The sequence below is a fragment of the Thermobia domestica genome, chromosome 10 (genome assembly GCF_964235325.1).
Source record: "Thermobia domestica chromosome 10, izTheDome1.hap1.1, whole genome shotgun sequence".
Lineage (NCBI taxonomy): Eukaryota > Metazoa > Arthropoda > Insecta > Zygentoma > Lepismatidae > Thermobia > Thermobia domestica.
Window position 1 is genome coordinate 119110270 of NC_137463.1, and position 18467 is coordinate 119128736.

Genomic DNA, 18467 nt, shown 5'->3' on the forward strand with positions numbered 1-18467 from the left:
AGAACCCTGAACATGAGCTCAGTAAGGAAACAGAAAGTCTTAGTGGAGATCGGATGTAGTAAACCGGTAGCTTCAACTTTCATTGAGGCATGTTTTTCACGGGAAGTTTGAATTGCCATCAGTGCACTTAATATGTGAAACCTGTCGTCATGAATTACAGTCACTGTGTCAAGATGTCAAGTCCAACGTTGTTCCAACAATCGCTTTAAAATCCTTCCTGCGTAATCTGCTGCAACGCGTCCTTTTCTGAAAAAGTAATATAGTTGTTGACAAATATCACAGAACTCTTTCAGTTCAGGAATTGTGTCAATGGCCCTACAAATAACTAAATGTAATTGGTGATTGAAACAGTGAACAAACAAAATGTTCCTCTTCAAATCCTCAGGCAAAAGAGCTTGCACTCCATTTTTCTGTCCACTCATGACAGGTGCTCCATCGTAGCACTATGCTATTATCGTGTCGGTTTTGAATTCTACTTTTCTTAAACAATCTAAAATGGCGTTCTTAATGCTGGCAGCGTCTTGTTTGTACAACTTCAGTATAGCTACGCATCTTTCTTGCACTTTAAAATTCACAAGGTACCTAATTGCGACAGACAAATCTTCGATTCATTGCTTGTCTCTGGTTTCATCTGCAAGTAATGAACAAAATTTACTTTCGTTTGCTTCATTTACTATTTTCCTCTTAACAGATTCTGCTATGAAATGAATTATCTCATTCTGAATATCCGGACTATTGTATGTTGCATTGGCAGGGATAGTTTTGACAATTTCTGCTAATTTCGGATCTTTACGAATACTAAATTCAAACAAATTTAAGAACAAACCACTTGATTGTTTTCCGAGTTGCTCACATCCAGAATCTCCCCTAAAGGACAACTGATTCACAGCCAAGAATTGAATAACTTCCATTACACTGTTCACAAAGTACCTATTATTCATAGTTACATCACTACACACCTTCTTCACGACCGTTTCGCCCGAATCCTCACGTTTCCGTTGCTCCAAGTAGCAAGCCACAGCGTGCCTATGAGTTTCAGAATCGGCGTGACAAGAAAATCCCTTATTTTTCTCGGTTGCATGCTTCCAGACTCTGAAACCATTCTGCACAAATGAGGAATCACTGTTTCTTGACGGATATTTCCGGCATGGGAAGCAAAAGGCAGCATTTAACATAACAGAATACTCGAGCCAATCCCACGTTTTGTACCATATTGAACGAAATCGTCTTATTGAACCAGAAATGCTGGAACCTGGAAAATTTGCAAGATGCGGCTGAGGGGCAAGGTCTGATACATGGTGGAAATTAACACCAACATGGTGGAAATCAGATGTTTGACGTTTAGTTTCTTCTTGATCTTCTACACATGTTGATACAGATGACCCTGCTTCTGAATTAGTTTCATTTTCGATAACTTTTGCATCAAAAAGTTACTTGATGTATGCCTGCTTCATATTTATTGCGTTATAATAGTCAGTAGAGTAATTGGAAACGTCTGACGAGGTACATTTGCCTGTAGTTCATTTTCTACTGTTTCCTTCTGGAAATTAGTTAAGCACTCTGCTACTTATTATTGGGCGCAATTATAATGGTGTATGACAAAATCTTTTTAAAATAATAGATTCGGTGTTCTGCTGCAGTCTTGATTTTTTTCTCTGAGTGCATATAAGGAATTAACGTTCTCTTCATTCCGTATATTTGTAAACAAATCGTGAAACAAATGGTTTAGGGCCACTCAGAAAACACAAAGTGAGCCGATGCAAACTGCTATTTAGAAACATTTTACAATCATTGATTTATTTTCGTGGGTGTTCCCCGCAAAGACTCAAATCACGTGAAAAACAGCATTGTTGCCGCTTTTACAATAAACAAAACTTCCGAATTCCCCACTGATTTTTTTGTATCTGACTATTCTAGAGGCGCATGTACGTCTTCTCCAGACATCACAGTTTCGGTACCGGTTTCATATATGAGACATGCGTTTTCCTTGCACTGTAAGGAACATGGACATGTTGCATGTTTTACACGTTAATTACAGGGACACGTGGGACATGTACTGTCAAGTCTGCAAAACAAATGTTTTTTACCTGCAATGTTACACATGCACAAGCCAGGCACTCACATTCATGTAACATAGCCTGTCTTCGGGTCAATTTTCATATGGGTATTCATTGGAAGGGCATCTTGTCCAACGCCTTGAATGCTTGTCGTGGTTGTGATTCTTCAAACTCTTGGAATGAGGAAAAGTAATACATGGGAGATTATTGAGTATACCTAGCAATAAGAATAACTGCGGTTTTTTCGTAGAAATATACGCCACGTTCAATTTCATTTGTTAGTAGTACTAAATGCGCGCTAAGCTCAATTTTATTTAGTAAATAAAATCACAAGATTTTCCTATTTGGGATTTGCTGAAACAATTTGAAACTTCTGGACAACGCCCTTTCTAGAGCGGAAAAAACATTTTAGAGCGGGCAAAAAATATTTTAGAGCGGGCATTGCCCGCTCTAGCCCCTCCCTGGCTACGGGCCTGGCGTGAATTGACTTGCACTCGGCGTATAGGTACGGATTTATAAACAAAAATTGCTAATTTTTTTGCCCAAATATAGGAGAATTTTAATTTCCCTAATTGGCAACACTGCGCTCAGGCCCGTCCAATTGATGTTAACAGTTAGGTATCCATCCGAGGTATCTACCTGGCAAGTCTTAAGGATGTCTTTCTACAACGAAGGAAGCTACAGGGGAAAAAGAAGTAAAGGAAATTTGAACTTAGAAAATTCTCGAATTTTTGACCGGGGTGAAATTTGAGAAGGAAATTCGACACCAGAAGAAAAAGAAATTAATATGATAAACTATAGTCCAACCATATTTTGCAAGAATAATATTTCCATATCTTAATTAGTGTCCACACAGGAGCGGATTAAACAAGTGACACACCCGTGTGTGCCACTTTGGCCACCTGGGCCACCGAGTATACATTTGATTACATTTTTTTTTTACTAATAACTCGTGTTATTGTTGTAGTTATAGTCTCGACTAATAATAATATCGTTGTAAACAATAACTTTATAAGGAAAATTTTCTCTCCTTTTTACATCTTAGTTCCAACACTGTTGGTGAGAAATGCAGAGTGTTTCAAAATAAATTTTGGGGTTTTAAGTCTTCGTAGTACTTATTACATTTTACGTACAAGTATAAGCAATGCATCAACTAAAAGAGCACCTCAAACAGTCTTTGCTACAAGTGTTCAATGTGAGATTCATTCGTCACACGGCACACATCTAGTCGATAGGCGAGAAAAGCCCATAAACTTTCCGCCATGTGGCACAAAACACATTCAATTTAGGGGAGTCTCGTTTCAACTGTACCATCTCCTGAGGATTTGCTGACGGCCAGATGCAAACATTATGAGTATTCACATTAGCTCTTAGGTGAAAGGTCGATTTATCACTGAAGACGACACGATCCAAAAAATCTTCATTGTTATGCAGGAATATTTCACTTGCGAAATTGTCACGTAAACCGTAGTCTGTAGGCATTAGACTTGTAGAAATTGCAAACGATAAAGACATAGTTGCAAGCGTCTCTTTAATATTCTTCCCACAGACGGTTGCACTGTACAGATTGTCTTTATTAAAACACAAAAAGCTTTCTGCTCTCTAGTCTCCATCTTTGCTACTTGCTCTTTCTAACGGCAGACAGAAGAAACAATGCTTGTACATACGTGCGTACAAAACTGTTTGAGTTGCTCTTTCATTTGATATAATATTTATAATTGTAAGTTAATTGTAATAGATACTACAACATTTCAAAACCCTAATATTCATTTTGAAACATCCTGCATTACTTCAAATTGTCTCATCCTATATTCATGTCTTTTATATACATATCATCAGGGCCGGTCCTAGTCAATTTGTCGCCTCGTGGAATGGCATAATTTGCCGCCTCCCCCTTTCTCCAGAAAGAACAAATCTTAAAAGTCATAATTTTAAGTATGCTACTCCAGCATGAACAACAAAGGTGAGGGTAAGTGCAGTCGCACTCAGAAAGGCTTAAATACTTACTAAAAATGCAATTCCGTTGTGTCTGTTTTTTTTCTTTAAATAATAATATATTATGTTAGTGAAAGATAAAGCAAACACACCTGCAGAGGAAAGACGGTAATCCTTTTTATAGAATTCACTATCGAGCTTCAATCTCAATGTATCAGTTTGCAATTCCAGTGCAACTAGCTCCTTTACCTTTATTTCTTGATTTTTCTACATCTAACTTTTTTTTTTTTTAAAAAAAAAAAAAACTTGTTTCTATCTCTAATGATAAGGAATTTGTTTCTGACAAAAACAAGACTAGTTTCATATCAAAACTGTTATAACTTACTAAATGGAACAGATATTCACTACTATTCGAGAATTGAATTCTTGCATTTGACAACAATCAAGCACTTTGTGCTCGGATTTATTCCACCATTTGTTTTAGCATTATCCATGTGGCCTTAAACTAATACAACCTAAACATAATTTATGAATGTAGTATTCAAATAGATGGTCAGCTTAGTAAATGTAACTACCATCATCATGAAGTCTGTTTCCAACAAGAAATATTTAATTTAAATAATATACTTATGACAGATTTTGCCGGACCATCCAAGCTTGCCGCTCCACGCAAGCGCACGTGTTGCATATATGGTAGAGCCGGCTCTGCATATCATATATATCTAGTCGACAAATTATTTATATATGACATTTAGAAAAATACTATTAGGCAAATTAGTATTAGTTTTTATCTTTAGACAAGTTATTGGAATTTTATACTTTTCGTGACATTATTTTCGTATTTATTAAAGGCCTGCTTTCACGAAAAAAAAAAATTTCATTTCTACTTTTATTTCTTAGTTGATATTGATGAAAACTGCTGAAACCTGAATTGTTAATAGGTATGGTATTCATGTAAATTGTAAAATATTTGTAGCGTATCAGTATCTAGCGTTTAATTTATGTTGCATTTTACGGTGATTACACCTACATAAAAATATTTCATACTTAAATAGACGTAAGATGCATTACAAATGACTATTTTAAAAAAAACGAAATTTAGAAAAAAACGAGAGGCAATGTTTTTTTTCTTAAAAAACGTACATTTCTGAAAAAATGCGAACCGTTTTTTTTCTATTTACAACACTAATTGAAATACTCATTTGGTGTCTTGGGTTCGAATTTCCGCCACACCTACTTTATGATTTTTTCTAATGCTTTTAGAATATCCAAACATATTTTGAAAAAAATCCAAAAGATATGTAATGCTTTATTAATATGATATGTAATAATTTAAGGTATTATGAATCTACTGTTTTACTTTTGAATGGAATTACGGTTTCACATGTTTTTTCCTCTATATATTTCTAGAGAAGATACATTAATGAACAATGGAAAATACAACTGTTTTCTTTGGTTCCGTTTGGTTTCGGTTAACCGTTTGAAAATGAATTAAAATATCTTTTGCCTTTAATGTCCCACAGTTATGCCTGTTTAGTTAAGCGAGACCATTATTAAAACAAGTGAATTATGAAGGACGAATTGGTGGAATGAGAAAGTGGCAGGAAACGGGAGTACGGGAGTGTCCCGAGATAACCCACTTGCATCATATTGTCCAGGGAACGAACCAGGTACCCCACCCATTAGATAGTTCACTACTCGGGGAGTTCGATTTCCGGTGGGAGAGCCTTTGAAATTTTAAATGTTCTCGATGTCTGTGCTCGTGTCCCTGTCGTTCAAGGTAAATGGAAGTGTAAAACGAATCTAACCTAGTACAAAATAGAGACAAATTATGGATATATTTTCAGTGAATCAACTCCCCCCAAAAGTTCACCCCCAAACTTCTAGTTAAGGTTACGAATGACTCTCAAAACCATTTTGAAAGGATCCTGGTTCGATTCCGCATAGGCCATTAGGAGGGAATTTTTTTATTATTTACAATATTGATACTTCTGATGTATAATAACTTGAAAAATATTCCATTTCCCTCGGTCTTCGAGGTGGAACAACCTTCTTTACAGAGGAAATACTAAAGTGTTCAAAGCAACCTGATAGGAAACTCCCCTACCTCCCACCATTTACCACTGCAAAAGGGGAAAGCAAGTCGTTGATTTCACTGGAAGGGAAGCTTTTCTAGTTAACACAATCGCGTAAACTCTAAATTCGTATATCAATTCTGTCGCGCCTGATATTGAGAAAGCACTGCTGTTCCTTTTAGGTATCAACCCCTAGTAACAAACAATTACTGATTTTAATTTTTGTCTTGTAGAAACGTATTGCATATTATTTATGTACTAAAATTTACCCTTCTGTGAAACATTTTATTGCCTTAATAAATTTCGAAAACATTAAAATCAATAAGAGTTTAATCTGCCCAATTTTGCATGAATGTGGAAGTTGATCCCTAACACGAATTCAAGAACGGGAACTACGGGGTTTTGAAAATAAAATGTTGGTAAAAGTATTTGGAGCAAAAGAGGCATACATTCAGGTGAATTTAGACGCTATACAAGCTTTTATTTCACAACTACAGGTGTCCGAGTATTATAGAAATAGTAAAGTTAATACTTATAAGATAAACATGACACATTGTGTGTATAGAAAATACTCACCAAGTTCTATTCAAAAAGCCTAGAAGAAGGAGATTATTAGCTGGGCGAAAGAGTAGGCTTCCGGGCAATGTAAAGCAGGATCTTTAAAGGATGGTTGATAAGAAACATGATACATGGCCTTTTTGTAGGTTAAAATCTAATGGAAATATTTGTTTCTGCTACGATGAGCCTTTGAGCTCTGTAAGCCAATGCGTTTATAATTTTTTTGTAATTGAACGAACTTGTATTTATCGTAGTGATGAAAATTTTGCGGAAAATTTTCCGATTCATAAAAACATACTCCACTTATTCCTACATCGTTGTTTAGTTGAGATGTGAGGTGGAAAATTTTCTTCTATATTTTTCCGGAAAATTTTCCGTTCTTAACAAATATCAGTGATTAAGTAACAATTCGTCAATTTCATAAAATTGATTGAGTTCATGTATAGGAAAGTTAAAAAGTGAAAGATCGTTTAAAGAATCTGAAAATTTTCATGGCTCAGACAATTTTCAGTACGATGTAGGAACTAATATAACCATTTTTCATGAATCGAAAAATTGTCTGTCCTGTACAGTGATGAAAATTTTACGGAAAATTTTCCGATTCATAAAAATATACTTCACTTATTCCTACATCGTTGATTAGTTGAGATGTGAGGTGGAAAATTTTCTTCTATATTTTTCCGGAAAATTTTCCGTTCTTAACAAATATCAGTGATTAAGTAACAATTCGTCAGTTTTCATAAAATTGATTGAATTCATATATAGAAATGTTAGAAAGTGAAAGATTGTTTAAAGAATCTGAAAATTTTCATGGCTTAGACAATTTTCAGTACTATGTAGGAACAAGTGAAACAATTTTTCATGAATCGAATGAATAAGTGGAGTGTGTTTTTATGAATCGGAAAATATTCATGACTTTTAATAAATTGAAATTTTAAATAATAGAATGGGATATTTGTACTCTATGAACTCGAGGTATGTTTTCTGCACTTTGCATACACACACACATACACACACACACATAGAGAAATTGTGTGAGTTGAATTGAGTTGATTTTGAGCGTCCCTTTCAACAGCGAGACTATATAAAACGGTAACAACTGATTAACGTGAAATCCGAACTACATGAGCTGCCGCTGGGAATCGAAGCCAGGTTTTCCATGCCAAAGGCGCGTACGCTAACCGCTTAGCAACGAAGGAGCTCGCGGAGCAAGAGAGAGAGAGAGAGAAACACTGTAAAATTTTATTTCCCAATTTGAAATAGAAAATTTTCCGGTTCCCGAAAGCTAATTGGAAAATTATAATTTGTTGCCGACTAACTTTCTTCTGCTGAAATTCAATTTTGTAGCTCTATGTGCAGTTAAATATAGTGGAAAATTTTCCACCTAACATCACTATACATAATATCCAAAATTGTCAGGCCTATGTAAAGTGTTTTCCACTTGTTTCTACATCGCGATGAAAATTTTCCGATCTATGAAAATTCCTCTCACTTGTTTCTACAGAGCAATAAAACTTTCCGATTCACAAAAAAGTGGTTTTACTTCTTGCTTCAAAATGATGAAAACTTTCCAACTCATAAAAAGTTCTTTAATTTTTCCATATAAGGCAGAAAATATTTCGATTCACGAAAAATTGTTTAACTTGTTCCTACATAGTACTGAAAATTGAGCCATGAAAATTTTCAGATTCTTTAAACGATCTTTCACTTTTTAACATGAATTCAATCAATTTCATGATTGCTGAGGAATTGTTACTTGATTACTGATATTTTTTTAGAACGGAAAATTTTCCGGAAAAATATAGCGGAAAATTTTCCACCTCACATCACTACCTATCTGTTTATTATTTAAATGTACATATTTCATGGTGTTGTAGCCTCATGCAAGAGTAGCCTGGTGAGACAACTTTTTGTTGAAGGTTATGTGGTCAGCAAATCGACACTTATTGCTGTTATTTTTAGTTTTTTATACCACTTTAACACTTTGATTTCTATTGATGTAAATATATCCTCTTCATGCTGTGAACTATTTATCGTAGAGAATGAGAAATGGCGCTGAGAGATAGCTTCATTCAATATTAATTTTGTCTGCAGCTTTTGTTGTGAATACCGCTTCCGAACTGACTTGCGGTTTCGTGAAAGTCCTGGTGAATATGAATAGTGGATATCTTGCTCAAATAGAAGTTGATGTGCACTGTATCGTCCTAGCTTGTGTATGAGTCCAATATTTTGTTTATTTATTGTTTGTATATAAACATACTTAAAACCAAGAAAATATATAATATTTAAAAAATCAAAATCATTTTATTAGGTATATATTTTGGGTTTGTATTTTAGTTAAATATTTAGTTTTGTTTTTTTATTATTTTTTACGCTACATTTTATTCCGGGTCCATGTGTTATTGTCAACTGGAATAGTAATTTAGTACACCTTTCATTCTCCTTCACCACATTAGCTCCACGTTAATCCTTCGGTGAGAGCATGCATACAGGTTTTGTTAGAAGAATAGTGTTAATTCTTCTCACAAACAACAATATTTGGTGTTGCGGCGACCACATGCCGTTTTCATTTATAAATTCGAAAATAAAACGCTGTTATGGGTAAAAAAACAATTAATTCCGTTTACTGGAAGCCAAAATTTGATGCGAGCGAGATCGAGGTTCAACCCAGTGTAAAGAACGTGGAAAAGACAAGTATCACGAATCTTGTAGTTTGATGTCTTATAAATAATTAAAGAAAAGAATGTTGATTAGGCGAGTACTGAATCGAACCTTCCGAGTAATATTTTAAGTTTTTTTTCTTTTAAAGAAAGTAATCACCTGTACAACTGGACCAATTACAGACATTCGAAAACTACGAAATGACATTTTGATAGTGGAAACAGTAAATAAGAAGCAAACTGCGAAGCCGCTTAAATTTGATAGCATTGGACCTGTTCACATATTAATAGAACATTACCGACGCTGAATATCAATCGGGGAGCGATGTCATCCTGAGATCTCTTGAACTATACTAAAGAGGAAATAAAATTCGTGTTAGCTAACCAACCAGACGTAGCTGGCATTAAAAGTAAGAAGTAAGGTGAATTGATTCTTACTCAGTTATTCTTACTTTCAGTTTGCCTTCTCTTTCTGAATTCGTGGCAGCTGGATATTATTGCTTAAACGTATGTCCCAATACTCGTACTCTTCTTTACTACCTTAGATGTCAATATTTTGGGTCCATTAACACATCTCTTAATGCGATTGCTATTAGTCCAAAATCATGACGTGGCGATCAAGGCGAATTGCGTTATAAGGGTGATATAGGGACTGTCCAGCTTTTTAGAAAGAGAAATGAATCCAAGAACGCATGGTAGTTGAAAAGATTTCCGCTAATGATGCAAACTTAATAGTAGTTAGTAATTACTAATACCTAAAATTTAAGTAAATAATAAAAAAATCATTTTGTGCAAATATATATGTTATATAAGGCCGGTATGAATAAAATACTCAATATTCTACGTTACGCAATTAATTTCCTTGAAGTTGATACAAGTATGACGTTTTCTACTTCTACTCTGTGAGCTTATAGATTTAAGATAGTTTAAAGATTGCCTACTAATTCTGACAGCGGTTGTATTGATGACTCGTATCTCCAACGGAGTTCTTTAAGTTTTTTTGTGAGAAATATCTCGCAAGTAGTCCTGCATATTCTAGCGAGTTTTGCTTTGTTCCTTAGATTGACCCTTGCATACACCTAATTTACTGTACTATAAGTAAATGTAAAAACTTAACTTCAATAATCAACTTAAAGAGTAAATCTTTACCTAGTATTCAGAAGCCACTCGAAACAAACAAGTAGTGAGAATTGATTCCTCAAAAGGTGTTGAAATTAATACTAGGAAAAGTAACAATTGGCGAAACTATTTATGTGCGTCGCACTGTCGAAGTCAGTTGTGTATAAATGATCCGTGGAATCATTGCCATTAATGAAACTATTCTGAGACGTTGTTAAGTAATTACTACCTCCAAACACTCCTTGAGGCATAAACATTGCTAATATTGAGGAATTATACAACTTTATAACCTACAAATTTATGAGAGAACAACATTCAATTCTGAATGGGAAATTACTTTAGTGAAAGAATACAATGTAAATTAATGTTACGATCAGGAAATGCTTCACATCTAATGGTAAGGAAACAAATATTCAGTAAAAAATAAACAGTCATATTTTATGTGTCTCCAGGTTCTGTATTGTGATTGCAAAGAATCAATCAAAGAGTGATATGTATCTGTTTATTTAACCTCACTTAAAGTTCACAAACAAAGTTTTCATTTTAAATGTTTATTCACGTTTTGTATAAAGCAGGCGTATTGGTATTCATTTTGTGCTAAATGACATGAATGATGCAACAATTCAACTTCATAAACCATCGTAAATGAAGAAGAGATTTTCAGCTTAATTAAAAAGAAGATGCTTTAAAGTCATGAGATCATAAGGAAACGTAATTTGGTGAACCGTTTCTAATGTTGAAGTGAAAAACAATGAGTTGTTGTTATTGATCATTGTCAATATAAATCAATGTTTGTAATAATCACGTTCTGACATATTACGTGTGTGATATATTTCTGCACACCAGGGGCGGATCCAGGGGGGAATCGGGGCGATTGCCTCCCTTGAAGAAGAAATTTTCTTTATAAATAAAACCACACCTAGAGTTTGAGCTCTTAAAAGTAGCTCTAAGTGGCAGTATTACAACCTATCGCCCCGAGAAGTCCGTCCTGGATCCGCCCCTGCTACATACAGGAAGATTGACTAATTTCGTTGTTTACAAGTGACGTGAAATGTATGTCAAAAGTGTCAGGAATGCTGCTTTTAGGTAAAATTTCAATAAGTTTCTAATGAAAATAGAAGCAATAAGTTGAATCTAATCAAATTTATGTGAAAGGAGTCGCGCACATAATTGTGATATTATTTAACATTGGGACAAACATTAAACTATACAAGTGGTTGCTAACTTTATTTTTGAATGAAGTAAAATCTTTAAACAATAAAGATTTAAATAACGCATTATCATTATTCTTACAGTTATTCTTCTGCACTGATTTATTAACTACTATGCGGGTAATGTCCATTCTCTGAACGGGCAGAATGTGTTTATGGAACATGTTTGAACCCGTTCCCTCCTTAGACACTCATTTAAATAAAACTTTATTAATACAAATTCCAAATGTCGCCTCTTTCCATCCATCTTCAACCTTCCTAACTCTCCATGCCGATGGAGGATGAATTTGAACTTAAAGAGTATTCTGAGCATCACAGTTCATCTCAACAGCTCCGGAAACTGTGGATTGCAGACTAATATCTCTCTCTTTTTATTATTTTTATATGATCCCCCTTATTACCACAACTTTCAACTCCTATGAATTTGGATACTAATACCGGTTACTTTTGACTATTTTTACACATCACACTCTTTTACATATCACTCATATTGATGTGGAATGAATTTAAACTTAAATGTTATCTAAAGTGTCACTATTCATCTCACCGACCTAGAAAACTGTTGATTCGATATTGATATCTATCCCTCTCTATTTCTCTATTCCTTCTAGAAAAAGAAACTAATATAATAAAGTTTCTGGAGATATAAGAGTGTCTGGAGCTATTTCAACATTTGTAATACATATGACTTACAATCTTGAAAAAAGTGCTGTTGGGAAAGACATTCATATCACCCCTAGGTATGGCGGTGCTAACAGAGTAACATGTAAAAAGAATTGAAAACTACAGGTATTGGTAACGAATTCATAGTATCCACGTTCTCGAGATGAATAGTGGCACTCACAATGCTGTTGGAGTCCAAGTTGAGCCCTCACTGACATGGGGAGTGAGATAGTGTGAAAATAAAATATCTAACATGAATCTGTAAAACCTTCTGGACATATTTATTGTTCGAAACGAGCAGCACTGTATAGAATCATCAAGAAAGTTATGAAAATAATTAGTTGTCGGTAGATCTTTAAGGTTGTGCGCATTCTAGTATCTGATATACACATTACTGTTTAGAACGGTATATCTCTGTTATCAGAACAGCAGAAAATGTAGTATATTTTGCTCATAAGCACAGAAATCTCACCATACGAAACATTTCTTTCTTTCACACGTGTAGTTACTCTTTATTGTGTCTATCAACGTGCTACATAAATTGTTATTTTTTTAAAAAAACAAAACAAATACAAAACAATTTCAATACATAGCTGTAGCTGGTTGCTAGTATTCTGATTCTATAAATTGCTAACGATCAGGGTGTATCAGGACAAACAACTTCGTCGCAGCAATCAGGAAACGGCGCTTTAGGATTTCTCTCCAGGTAGCACGGTGGATGTGCAATTGGAGTACCGCATCTGTAGAAAAAAGAAAGAAAATAAATTTTACATAAACGATCTTTAATTTATGAAACAGACATTCAGTGAGAAATAATACGAATATACAATCATAGGCGAAAAAATAATAATAATGAGCGGCAACTATTTACATATATCTATATTATAAACAACATAACTGTAGATAAACTAAGAAGTATCGAAGGAAGCAAAAGAGTAGAGATTCAGAGAGTAGGAAGTTAATGGAAGAATATCTTAGGTATAGGTTCAGGTCCTCTAGAATAACGTTGTCGTTCTGAATTATTTTACTAGATGAAATTCGGGGATCCTGAAGGACAACAGCTTCCCCATGAGTTTTAGAATTGTATACATTTTAATTAATAATATAAAATTATACCAATGAGAAACGTGAATGTATTTATATTCGAAGATCTTGCTCCCATCCCACAGAAGCAAAATCTGAAATAACACCACTGAGTTTAGTCTACTGTTCGATAAAAAGTACTTTGCGTTTCATAAGCGCTTTCTCCTAGCTGCGAACAATTAGGCCAGACCAGGAGAATTTGCTGACAATTATAAAAAATGCATTCGTTGTAAATTAATATGGAATAATATGCTAAGAAGATTGTAACAAATATTTTGATTAAATTTAAATTTAGCGGTCTTTTCAGCAGCGATACTACATGATACGTAAACCTGCAGTTCAAACCATTCATGAGAGAAATGTTTCGTACGTCTTCATATGTTTGCAAGGGTAGTTTTATAGATAATAAAATTGTGAAGCACTTTCTAAATTCTCAAAAAATGCAAGGTGCCTAGTCAAATTATCTGAGGTGTTGGCTGGCGAGTGCAAGACTAAATCTTGGGCTTTAGTTCCATTTGCTGGGAAAGTGATGTTTTTATATAGGATTGTAACTTGTGGAGGGCAACTACAGCTCCATTCAAGCTCCCCATTATTTGAACTGATCCACTTTAGGATAAAACTTTCTTACCACACATGGTACGATACGATCACGAATGTATGAGTGAAGCATGGAATAAGTTTACCACATCGCTAGAACAAAACAAATCAAAAATAAAATATCTTAAACGATTAGAGCCCCCTAAAATAATATATATTTCTTAAGGTTTTTAGTTCTGTCAAAGTATTATCTCCTCAATTTTGATACTTGTATCGAATGGGCCCACCACTAAACATACCGTTTCGAAAATAACTCAAAATAACTTAAATGCTGCTGCTACTCATCATCAAAACAAAAAAAAAAAAAAAAAAAACTTTTCTCAGATGAAGTATAAATGTAATCTGAGCCCTACTTCAGTGAAACGCCGTGAGGACTCCTAGAAGTAACACAAAAGTTTATTAATTTTTGAAAATCCAGGGAGGGGTAAATTTCAAATGTCATATTTTTCTGGGGGACAAACATTAATTCTTGTCCCCCAGTGTATGCTCTCAGTTACAGGACTATAACATTGTATCATATAACATGTTATATTTGTATAACAAGATATCATATAAACTACTATCGTTGTAATTATTTCTGATTTTCACATAGCCTATATCTCTACAGAGCTCTCTTACGGTTATATGGTTAATGTATATGTATTTGGCATGGAAGACTCGGGTTCACCTTCTGGCTCAATGGAAACTGTGTGTGTGGTTTGAATTCTACCTTAAGCTTTGGGTCTCAGTCTCAGAATGCCTTGGTGCTGAAAGCGATATTTAATGTCAAACGAACAAGGAACCGAATTACCCTATAAAACGTATAGTTGGAGTCAGGCACGTAGCCAGGATTTCGTGAAGGGGGGGTCCGTGACATGAAATACTGTGGTCATCGCACCAGGGGCTCGATCATTCTAAACTATTTTACTGGAACATATATTGGTACGTTTAACCAGGATTTCGCAATGGGAAGGGGGGGGGGGCATGAAATTCTGAAGGCCCAGGAGTTCGATCAATCTGAACTACTTTACAATCAACATATATTGGTTTGTTAGGACAATAAAATGAGGATATGTTGATAACAATTTTAATAACAAACTACGAAGAAATCTCGAGTAAAATAATAAAAAACGATTGAAAAAGATCATACAATATTTACGTCCTTCCTCTGTTTATTCAAATATAACAATTTTCCTTTCATTATGACCTCAATTATTAAAAAAAGTACATATCCACTATTATAAAAAGTACATACTCAACAGTGCCCTGTAAAATATTTTACAATATCTGCGTTTTTGTCTCTGTTGAATCAAATGTTAACAGAACTCTTTCCACATAAACTTTTGTTTTTATTATTCCGTCAACTACTGTCTGTTCTAAATGACAGGTTAAAGGAGCAGTAAAAATTATTTTTTAAATAACATGTTTAATACTGCAAGGATGCGACGACGAGAAATTATGATAAAAAATATCCACGCACTTACTCAACGGCACTATGCTTTCGGAAGCTTGAAATCTCCGTGACTAGTAGCAGAAATTCTGAGAATTCCGTAACCTTTCTAGAAATTTCAAATTCCCTGACTCTTCCAGGATATCTCGCTCAGCACGCCACTATGTATTGCAAGTAATACAAATCTCCTCATAAGAAAGAGTTCACCAAAAGCTTCCTGTAGTTTATTTTTAATGCTGATCCTTCTTTTACTCATTTCATTTTGTTTCATCCTTCTTTAATTTTTTTCATCTCTGGTCTCGAAGGGGGGGGGGGGGTACGGACCCCCCTTGGCTACGTGCCTGTTGGAGTGCTATCTGTCAATAATGGCTCAAAAACTTCACTTTGGGATAAGAATAATTCCTTTTGCACAGTTCCTCTATGTCTGTATACTATTTAAAATAAGTGGAGCCATTTGAATTGGGACCGCAGTGACCTTCTGAAGCGAATTGAATGTCTGGAATACCTGCGAAAGAAATCAAGCTCATATAATAGAAAATGTACTCTAGTTAATATATTGTTCCTACTACAAAAATCAGTGTAATTGATTATAGTTTGAAAATAACAGCAAATACTTGGCCGTTGTCTCATAATATCTATTTCCATTTATAACAGCTTATCCATGATATTCATCAGTCACAAGAGAAAATAAAATTTTGAAAAAAGTTACAAAATTATTTTTAAAATTATGAAATAAAAGCTTGAAACGATTTTAACAAGCTGACAGCTCCTTAGTTGTTTTCACAGTTGTCTTGGTAGTTCTTACAGATACCTGTGCAATGTTGTCTTGATCTCACGCATTCAGATTCCCGAAAATGCATTCATATTTACAGCTACACTTCACGAATTGATTGCAGGCACTCCATATATTCGATAAATGAGACCACACTAGTGTCCACGAATGGTCATTGAATTACCTTCCCTATTCAATAGAAGAAGGTATTCCAGGATTACAGTTCATAGCTTGTCCTCACATGTGTCCTCCTTGGAAAGTTGCTCTCAAAAAATGCTCTTTATCTCCAAACTTAGAGCATATCTTTCGAGCAACTTCTGTAGCTTTGCTGCCCAATTTGAACTCATAAAGTAAACACGATCGTAACACCGACGTGTTCACTTCAGGATTGTAGTTCTTACAGGACTGCTTTCGACACGACCGACACGTCTCACAACTCTGTACTGACTGATGATTGACGGGAATGACATCTGACGTCATCCAGACAGAATTGCCGAATCTGCCGTTTGTATTTCACTTTTGCTCCCAGCGGCACTAACGTTTTTGGATACCTGGTTGATTCTGAGATAATATAGGGAGTAAAGATTGCTGTAATATTGCGATATAAACAAGAGATTCAATGGCAATAATGGAGCAAAGATGTTATTAGTTGTAAGCGAGTAAAACGTTGGTTTAGTTATACAATTAGGTGTTATTTCAGCTTTATCAAATGGCCGTATGAGTAGTCTTTTTCGTGCTGGGAAGTTAGAAATTGTCGATAAGCATGAGGGGAAGCCGGAAAGTTCTTACCCTCGCCATAGTAGAGATGAGTTACGTATCACAATTTGCTCTACGGACGCGTCCTTCTCTATATATTCATCTCCTATTGCCTAATATTTCACACACATATATGGGGGCGCGGTAGCTCAGTAGCTCTCCCTGCTTGCCTAGAGTCTAGCACGAGCGCCTTTGGTGTACGGGGTCCCGGGTTCGATTTCCGGTGGAAGAGTCTTCGAAATTTTAACTGTCCTAATTATTCGTGTATGTATGTATTCGTGTCCCTGTCGAATTTAGTAAAGGTCAAAGACGCCTCATATACGAGGAAACTCGGGTTGCTCAGGAAACTGAGGTATAATCGGTTGGTCTTTTTGTTAAAAAAAAAAAGTGGTAGAGCGTTCACTTCCGGTGCTTGAGGCCCCTGGTTCAATCCCAGCTCGCGTTATGTGGACTTTGTGGTGGACAAACACCGTGCTCGTGGGTTTTCTCGGAGCTCTCCCGTTTCCTCCCACTTTCTTCATTTCCCAATTTCATTCATTTCTCACCATTACCGTCTCCTTTAGCCTAACCGGCATAACTGTGGGACGTAAAACTTGAAGATTTCATTTCATTTCTCACACATATATATTAGTTCTTTAATACCATCTACCTAAAAGTTTATGAAGCTGGCTGGTATACATTTTTTCCACCGCATTAATGACGTCCTCATAATCCATAAAACATCTACTCTACAAGCGCTTCATCATATTTGGAAAGAGGAAGAAATAGATCGAATTCGTATGGGTGAATATGGTGGGCGAAACAAAGGTTCGTAGACGCATTTTTACAAAAAATTTAGTTTTTATACTGGTCAGTAGTGTTGGTGCATTATCTTCTAAATGCAATATACCTTTCGAGACTAAACCCTACCTATTTTCTCTGATAGCATCCCGTAAATTTTGCAGCTTTTCCTTGTGATGTTAGCCGCTTTTTCTAGATAATCAATTAAGATTACACGTTTATGGTCCGAAGAAACGATCAAGTTAACCTTGATAGATGAATGTGACACTTCGTTCTTGTTGCAGGTGGGGGATGAGGTATATTAACATGTTTTATAAATTCCTTTAATTTCACGGTTGAATAGATACGCCCAGCATTCACCCATAGCCATCAATCTCTTTCCAAAACTCTTCTTGCTTTGTGCTGATCAAAATTCTTCAAGTTCAAAATTTCTTGTGCACATTGCACGGGGCATCCACAATGCGGCCACTTTGCTCATGACCAGAATGTCATGTAATATGTCGTGAACGCTCCCTACTTCCTTAGAAACGTTCATCTTCCAAGCTAAATAATAGTCACAGTTTATCTCAAGCACTAGCTGCTCAACTTTTGCCATCGCTATTGGGTCTCATCCAACAGCCTTGTGGGATCATAATTGAATTCTCTGCTTCGTCGTTTTACTGTCATATAAGGGCATTTCTCACTCTACACATCAGCAATCTCTTCGTGTCTCGTTTGTGTCAAATTGCCTTTAATATGAAATAATCTAATCTCGATATTTGATATTTATCCA

General features: G+C 35.3%; 1 protein-coding gene across 1 annotated transcript in view; it reads right to left on the minus strand.

The window, feature by feature from the left end:
* LOC145662069 (U-scoloptoxin(16)-Er13a-like) overlaps positions 1-10549 on the minus strand; it is a 45703-nt gene extending 35154 nt beyond the window's left edge. Inside the window, exon 1 of the mRNA XM_081727406.1 lies at positions 10435-10549. The gene's annotated coding sequence lies outside the window, so the exon portion shown is untranslated. The remainder of the gene's footprint in view (positions 1-10434) is intronic.
* Between the last annotated feature and the right edge of the window lie 7918 nt (positions 10550-18467).